The sequence below is a fragment of the Rhinoderma darwinii genome, chromosome 4 (genome assembly GCF_050947455.1).
Source record: "Rhinoderma darwinii isolate aRhiDar2 chromosome 4, aRhiDar2.hap1, whole genome shotgun sequence".
Lineage (NCBI taxonomy): Eukaryota > Metazoa > Chordata > Amphibia > Anura > Rhinodermatidae > Rhinoderma > Rhinoderma darwinii.
This window is the reverse complement of record NC_134690.1, coordinates 253581353-253588964: the sequence shown is the minus strand read 5'-3', so window position 1 is coordinate 253588964 and position 7612 is coordinate 253581353.

Here is a 7612-nt window from a genome sequence, read left to right as displayed (position 1 = left end):
ACCTAAAAATGGTACTGATGGAAAATACAGTTCGTTACGCAAAAAATAAGTCCTCGCACGGCTTTATTGATTGAAAAATAAAAACGTTCTGGCTCTTAGAATAAGGTAACACAAAAAGTGAATGATTGTTTACAAAACGTATTTTATTGTGCAAACGCCATAAGACATAAAAAAAAACTATAAACATCTGGTATCGCCGTAATCGTATCGCCCCGCAGAATAAAGTGAATATGTCATTTATAGCGCACGGTGAACGCTGTAAAAAAAAAAAGTATACAAAAACAATAGTAGAATTGCTGTTTATTAGTCACCACGCCACCTAAAAATGGAATAAAAACTGATCAAAAAGCCGCATGCACCCCAAGAAAACTACAATGGATTCCTCAAGGGGTCTAGTTTCCAAATTGGGGTCACTTTTGGGGGGTTTCCAATGTTTTGGCACCACAAGACCTCTTCAAACCGGACATGGTGCCTAATAAAAAAGAGGGCTCAAAATCCGCTAGGTGCTCCTTTGCTTCGGAGGCCGGTGCTTCAGTCCATTACCGCCCGAGGGCAACATGTGGGATATTTCTCAAAAATGCAGAATCTGGGCAATAAGTATTGAGTTGCGTTTCTCTGTTAAATCCTTTTGTGTTATAAAAAAAATGGTATAAAAAGAGTAAATTTCACCTCTACTTTGCTCTAAATTTCTGTGAAACACCTAAAGGGTTCATAAACTTTCTAAATGCTGTTGTGAATACTTTGAGGGGTCTAGTTTCTAAAATGGGGTGTTTGATAGGGGTTTCTAATATATGGGCCCCTCAAAGCAACTTCAGAAATGAACTGGAACCTAAAAAAATAAATAAATGAGGCAATACTTCGCTTCTTACATTATACTGATAATGAGCCGTGCCCACTCCGAGATGACCCCAGTTTTGACCGTTTGTATAAACGGAGACCCCTATTAGACCGTTCCAGTGCCCGGTTTTCACAAGCATACACCCCCGAGAAGTGTTTTTCTATTGATGAGTCCCTGGTACATTTTAAAGGGAGGGTTCAATTCCGCCAGTACCTGCCAGGTAAGAGGGCAAGGTATGGCGTGAAGATGTATAAGCTGTGCGAGAGTGCATCAGGGTATACCTACAGGTTTAGGATATATGAAGGAAAGGCCACCCCCAAACCAGACTGCATCCTGGACTACAATAGGTACATGGGAGGGATGGACTTGTCAAATCAAGTCCTGAAGCCCTACAGCGCCATGCGGTGTGGTAGAAGAAGCTGGCCGGGCACATCATACAGATGGCTTTGTACAATGCGTATGTGCTACGTCGATGTGCAGGCCAGAGGGGAACTTTCCTGGAATTTCAAGATCTAATCTTTAGGGACCAGGAAGGGGGGGCACCCAGTACTTCTGGAAGCGAGGCCACACTCATCGTACCAGGGCAACACTTTCCAGGAGAAGGTCCCCAAACCGGTGGAAAGGGAAAGAGTCAAAAGTGGTGCAGAGTCTGCTATAAGAGGGGGATAAGGAAGAACACAATATACCAATGTGACACGTGTCCCGAAAAACCAGGGCTCTGTATAAAAGATTGTTTTAAAATGTATCATACATCCCTTGATTTTTAATTTACCCTGATGCACTCCGCACAGCTTACCCCCCTCATCTTTCCCTTCTGAGCCCTGCCGTATGCCCAGGCAGCTGATAACAGCCACATGTAGGGTATTGTCGTACCCAGGAGAACCCACATTACAATTTAAGGGGTGTATATCTCCGGTGGCGCATGCTGGGCACAATATATTGGACACTGAAATGGCATATACATATATAAAATTGCAAATCTCACACTGCACCATCTGCTGCGCATTATCTTTTACACAGTACCTGTGGGGTCAAAATGCTCACTACACCTCTAGATGAATGTCTTAAGGGGTGTAGTTTTTAAAATGGGGTCACTTCTCGGGGGTTTCAACTGTACTGGTACCTCAGGGGCTTCTGCACACATGACTTAGCACCAGAAAAGCTCCAGTAGGCCAAATGGTGGTCCTTTCCTTCTGAGCCCTCCCATGGGCCCAAAGGGCAGTTTATCACCACAAATGGGGTATTGCCGCACTAAGGACAAATTGGGCAACAAAATGGGGTATGTTGTTCCTTGTGAAAATAAGAAATTTTGATCAAAAATGACATCTTATTGGAAAAAATATCATTTTTTTCATTTCACAGCCCAATTCAAATAGGTGCTGTGAAAAAACTGTGCGGTCAAAATGATAACAAAAACCATAAATGAATTCCTTGAGGGGTGTAGTTTCCAAAATGGGGTCACTTCTGGTGGGTTTCCATTGTTTTGATACCTCAACGCCTCTTCAAACCTGGCATGCTGCCTAAAATATATTCTAATAAAAAAGAGGCCTCAAAATGCACTAGGTGCTTCTTTGCTTCTAGGGCTTGTGTTTTAGTCCACGAGCGCAGTAGGGCCACATGTGGGACATTTCTAAAAACTGCAGAATCTGGACAATACATATTTAGTAGTGTTTCTCTGGTAAAACCTTCTCTGTTACTTAAAAAAAATTGAATAAAATTGAAATTCAGCAGAAAAAATGAAATTTGCAAATTTCATTTCCACTTTGCTTTAATTCCTGTGAAATGCCTGAAGGGTTAAAAAACTTTCTATATGCTGTTTTGAATACTTTGAGGGGTCTAGTTTTTAAAATGGGGTGTTTTATGGGGGTTTCTAATACATAGGCCCCTCAAATCCACTTCAGAACTGAACTGGCACCTTCAAAAAAAGGCTTTTGAAATTTTCTTAAGAATATGAGAAATTGCTGTTTATGTTCTAAACGTTGTAACGTCCAAGAAAAATAAAATAATGTTCAAAAAACGATGCCAATCTAAAGTAGACATATGGGAAATGTGAACTAGTGACTATTTTGGGTGGTATAACCGTCTGTTTTTCAAGCAGATGCATTTAAATTCTGAAAAATGCTATTTTTTGTAAATTTTCTCTAAATTTTGCAATTTTTCACAAATAAAGACTGAATATATCGACCAAATTTTACCACGAACATGAAGCCCAAAGTGTCACGAGAAAACAATCTCAGAATCGCTTGGATAGGTTTAAGCATTCCGACGTTATTACCACATAAAGTGAAATATGTCAGATTTGAAAAATGGGCTCTGAGCCTTAAGGCCCAAACTAGGCTGCGTCCTTAAGGGGTTAAATGTTTCACTTTCAAATGTTTCACTTTCAGTAGCAGAAATGGCATTCTTTGACATTTGGGCCTTTTTATTTTCACTGCTGCTTGGTCACCAAATGGATCTCCTTGGATTGAGGCCTAGTCCTCTCCCCACCGCCCTGGAACTCTGCCCCGGCCTACGCTGCCTGCCGTCACACCCCTGGCCCTGGAACTCTGCCCCGGCCTGCCTCTGCTGCTCACCACCGCCTCTGACATTTGTGAACATACCCCACTGTAACTTGATTTTAAATGTTTCACTTTCAGTAGCAGAAATGTCATTCTTTGGCATTTGGGCCTTTTTATTGTCACTGCTGTTTAGTCACCAAATGGATCTCCTTGGATTGAGGCCCAGTCCTCTCCCCACCGCCCTGGAACTCTGCCCCGGCCTACGCTGCCTGCCGTCACCCCCTGGCCCTGGAACTCTGCCCCGGCCTGCCTCTGCTGCTCACCACCGCCTCTGACATTTGTGAACATACCCCACTTTAACTTGATTTTAAATGTTTCACTTTCAAATGTTTCACTTTCAGTAGCAGAAATGGCATTCTTTGACATTTGGGCCTTTTTATTTTCACTGCTGCTTGGTCACCAAATGGATCTCCTTGGATTGAGGCCTAGTCCTCTCCCCACCGCCCTGGAACTCTGCCCCGGCCTACGCTGCCTGCCGTCACACCCCTGGCCCTGGAACTCTGCCCCGGCCTGCCTCTGCTGCTCACCACCGCCTCTGACATTTGTGAACATACCCCACTGTAACTTGATTTTAAATGTTTCACTTTCAGTAGCAGAAATGTCATTCTTTGGCATTTGGGCCTTTTTATTGTCACTGCTGTTTAGTCACCAAATGGATCTCCTTGGATTGAGGCCCAGTCCTCTCCCCACCGCCCTGGAACTCTGCCCCGGCCTACGCTGCCTGCCGTCACCCCCTGGCCCTGGAACTCTGCCCCGGCCTGCCTCTGCTGCTCACCACCGCCTCTGACATTTGTGAACATACCCCACTTTAACTTGATTTTAAATGTTTCACTTTCAAATGTTTCACTTTCAGTAGCAGAAATGGCATTCTTTGACATTTGGGCCTTTTTATTTTCACTGCTGCTTGGTCACCAAATGGATCTCCTTGGATTGAGGCCTAGTCCTCTCCCCACCGCCCTGGAACTCTGCCCCGGCCTACGCTGCCTGCCGTCACACCCCTGGCCCTGGAACTCTGCCCCGGCCTGCCTCTGCTGCTCACCACCGCCTCTGACATTTGTGAACATACCCCACTGTAACTTGATTTTAAATGTTTCACTTTCAGTAGCAGAAATGTCATTCTTTGGCATTTGGGCCTTTTTATTGTCACTGCTGTTTAGTCACCAAATGGATCTCCTTGGATTGAGGCCCAGTCCTCTCCCCACCGCCCTGGAACTCTGCCCCGGCCTACGCTGCCTGCCGTCACCCCCTGGCCCTGGAACTCTGCCCCGGCCTGCCTCTGCTGCTCACCACCTCCTCTGACGTTTTTGAACATACCCCACTTTAACTTGATTTTAAATGTTTCACTTTCAAATGTTTCACTTTCAGTAGCAGAAGTGTCATTCTTTGACATTTGGGCCTTTTTATTTTCACTGCTGTTTGGTCACCAAATGGATCTCCTTACCTACCAGCAATCACCCTGGAACTCTGGCTGGGCATGGGGATGCAAGTTGCTCCCGCTGACTCCCACCGGGACCTACCTGCAATCACCCTGGAACTCTGGCTGGGCATGGGGATGCAGGTTGCTCCCGCTGCCCCCCTTCCACCCCACCGGGACCTACCAGCAATCACCCTGGAACTCTGGCTGGGCATGGAGATGCGGGTTGCTCCCCCTTCCACCCCACCGGGACCTACCAGCAATCGCCCTGGAACTCTGGCTGGGCATGGGGATGCAAGTTGCTCCCGCTGCCCCCCCACCGGGACCTACCTGCAATCACCCTGGAACTCTGGCTGGGCATGGGGATGCAGGTTGCTCCCGCTGCTCCCCTTCCACCCCACCGGGACCTACCACCAATCACCCTGGAACTCTAGCTGGGCATGGGGATGCAGGTTGCTCCCGCTGCCCCCCCACCGGGTCCTTCCAGCAATCACCCTGGAACTCTGGCTGGGCATGGGGATGCATGTTGCTCCCGCTGGCCCCCAACGGGACCTACCTGCAATCACCCTGGAACTCTGGCTGGGCATGAGGATGCAGGTTGCTCCCGCTGCCCCCCCACCGGGACCTACCACCAATCACCCTGGAACTCTGGCTGGGCATGGGGATGCAGGTTGCTCCCGCTGGCCCCCCACCGGGACCTTCCTGCAATCACCCTGGAACTCTGGCTGGGCATGGGGATGCAAGTTGCTCCCGCTGCCCCCCCCCACCGGGTCCTTCCTGCAATCACCCTGGAACTCTGGCTGGGCATGGGGATGCATGTTGCTCCCGCTGGCCCCCAACGGGACCTACCTGCAATCACTCTGGAACTCTGGCTGGGCATAGGGACACAGGTTGGTCCCGCTGCCCCCCTCCTTCCACCCCACCGGGACATACCTGCAATCACCCTGGAACTCTGGCTGGGCATGAGGATGCAGGTTGCTCCCGCTGCCCCCCACCGGGACCTACCACCAATCACCCTGGAACTCTGGCTGGGCATGGGGATGCAGGTTGCTCCCGCTGCCCCCCCACCGGGACCTACCACCAATCACCCTGGAACTCTGGCTGGGCATGGGGATGTAGGTTTCTCCCGCTGCCCCCCCACCGGTACCTACCACCAATCACCCTGGAACTCTGGCTGGGCATGGGGATGCAGGTTGCTCCCGCTGCCCCCCCACCGGGACCTACCACCAATCACCCTGGAACTCTGGCTGGGCATGGGGATGCATGTTGCTCCCGCTGGCCCCCAACGGGACCTACCTGCAATCACCCTGGAACTCTGGCTGGGCATGAGGATGCAGGTTGCTCCCGCTGCCCCCCCACCGGGTCCTTCCAGCAATCACCCTGGAACTCTGGCTGGGCATGAGGATGCAGGTTGCTCCCGCTGCCCCCCCACCGGGACCTACCACCAATCACCCTGGAACTCTAGCTGGGCATGGGGATGCAGGTTGCTCCCGCTGCCCCCCCACCGGTTCCTTCCAGCAATCACCCTGGAACTCTGGCTGGGCATGGGGATGCATGTTGCTCCCGCTGGCCCCCAACGGGACCTACCTGCAATCACCCTGGAACTCTGGCTGGGCATGAGGATGCAGGTTGCTCCCGCTGCCCCCCCACCGGGACCTACCACCAATCACCCTGGAACTCTGGCTGGGCATGGGGATGCAGGTTGCTCCCGCTGCCCCCCCCACCGGGACCTACCACCAATCACCCTGGAACTCTAGCTGGGCATGGGGATGCAGGTTGCTCCCGCTGCCCCCCCACCGGGTCCTTCCAGCAATCACCCTGGAACTCTGGCTGGGCATGGGGATGTAGGTTTCTCCCGCTGCCCCCCACCGGGACCTACCACCAATCACCCTGGAACTCTGGCTGGGCATGGGGATGTAGGTTTCTCCCGCTGCCCCCCCCCCCCGGTACCTACCACCAATCACCCTGGAACTCTGGCTGGGCATGAGGATGCATGTTGCTCCCGCTGGCCCCCAACGGGACCTACCTGCAATCACCCTGGAACTCTGGCTGGGCATGGGGATGCAGGTTGCTCCCGCTGCCCCCCCCCACCGGGACCTACCACCAATCACCCTGGAACTCTAGCTGGGCATGGGGATGCAGGTTGCTCCCGCTGCCCCCCCACCGGGTCCTTCCAGCAATCACCCTGGAACTCTGGCTGGGCATGGGGATGCATGTTGCTCCCGCTGCCCCCCCACCGGGACCTACCACCAATCACCCTGGAACTCTGGCTGGGCATGAGGATGCAGGTTGCTCCCGCTGCCCCCCCCCCGGGACCTACCACCAATCACCCTGGAACTCTGGCTGGGCATGGGGATGCAGGTTGCTCCCGCTGCCCCCCCCACCGGGACCTACCACCAATCACCCTGGAACTCTAGCTGGGCATGGGGATGCAGGTTGCTCCCGCTGCCCCCCCACCGGGTCCTTCCAGCAATCACCCTGGAACTCTGGCTGGGCATGGGGATGTAGGTTTCTCCCGCTGCCCCCCACCGGGACCTACCACCAATCACCCTGGAACTCTGGCTGGGCATGGGGATGTAGGTTTCTCCCGCTGCCCCCCCCACCGGTACCTACCACCAATCACCCTGGAACTCTGGCTGGGCATGAGGATGCATGTTGCTCCCGCTGGCCCCCAACGGGACCTACCTGCAATCACCCTGGAACTCTGGCTGGGCATGGGGATGCAGGTTGCTCCCGCTGCCCCCCCCACCGGGACCTACCACCAATCACCCTGGAACTCTAGCTGGGCATGGGGATGCAGGT